We start from the raw sequence: 1,024 nt of genomic DNA, 5'->3' as shown, positions 1-1,024 counted from the left end.
TGCATATGGATACAAAAAACAAAGTCGATATACTTTATTTACGCTATAGATATAATTTAATTTTAACGGTTAAGAGTATGGCAAGAACAATGCTGTGTTTACAAACCCATTGAACTTCCCTCTTGGGCACCCTGAAGATTAGATTTCCTCACAGGTATGTGGGAGCCATGCACCTAGTGTCCAGTCACTGGGATGAGGACAGAAATAATCATCATACCTAATAAAATGGTAATATGCAAATTACCATCACTCCGCTTCTCCCACGATTGGGCCATTGGGAGGCTGGGGGCAGGACTCTGGGTGACCGATTGGGCTGACTCACGAGTCCCCGCCCCCCATTCCTCCTGCCGTCCCCAACGGCCGGAGCTGCGGGAGGACCCATGGGGCCAGCGGAAGGCGGTGGCGGAACTCTGGGTGGCTGATTGCGTGGCTGCTGGCACCAGTTTTCCACCAGCAGCAGTTTTCCTTTGGCCACCCGCCGATCGGAGCGCCTTCCACCAGCGCGATTGGCCACCCTGAGTTCCTCCAGTGCCGCCGGTGGAGGAACTCTGGGTGGCCGATCGCGCTGGCGGGAGGCGCTCTGATTGGTGGGTGGCCAGAGGAAACGGCGCTGGAGGAACTCTGATCGCGCTGGCGGCCAGAGGAAACGGCACTGGAGGAACTCGGGGTGGCTGATCGCGCTGGAGGCCAGAGGAAACGGCGCTCCGATCAGCAGGTGGCCAGAGGAAAACTGGTGCTGGCGGAAAACTGGTGCCAGCAACCAGGTGAAGGAAGGTCTTTTGCACGAAACTTCGTGCAATGGGCTTCTAGTCTATAATAATAAAAGCATAATATGCTAGTTAGACCAGATGTCCTTCTGGATGAAGCTGGGGCTGCAGCCGCGGGATCCAGGAAGCTGCTGCGGCTGCAAGGGATCCAGGCAGCCACCATGACTGCAAAGGCCTACTCTTGCACGAATTTCGTGCATTGGGCCTCTAGTGTATTATAATTCAAAGCTTGGACATGAACACCCCTGTGGAAGATT

The sequence above is a fragment of the Cnephaeus nilssonii genome, assembly GCF_951640355.1.
Source record: "Cnephaeus nilssonii genome assembly, chromosome: 8".
Taxonomy (NCBI): Eukaryota; Metazoa; Chordata; class Mammalia; order Chiroptera; family Vespertilionidae; genus Cnephaeus; species Cnephaeus nilssonii.
The sequence above is the reverse complement of the archived record's forward strand: the minus strand, read 5'-3'. Positions refer to the sequence as shown.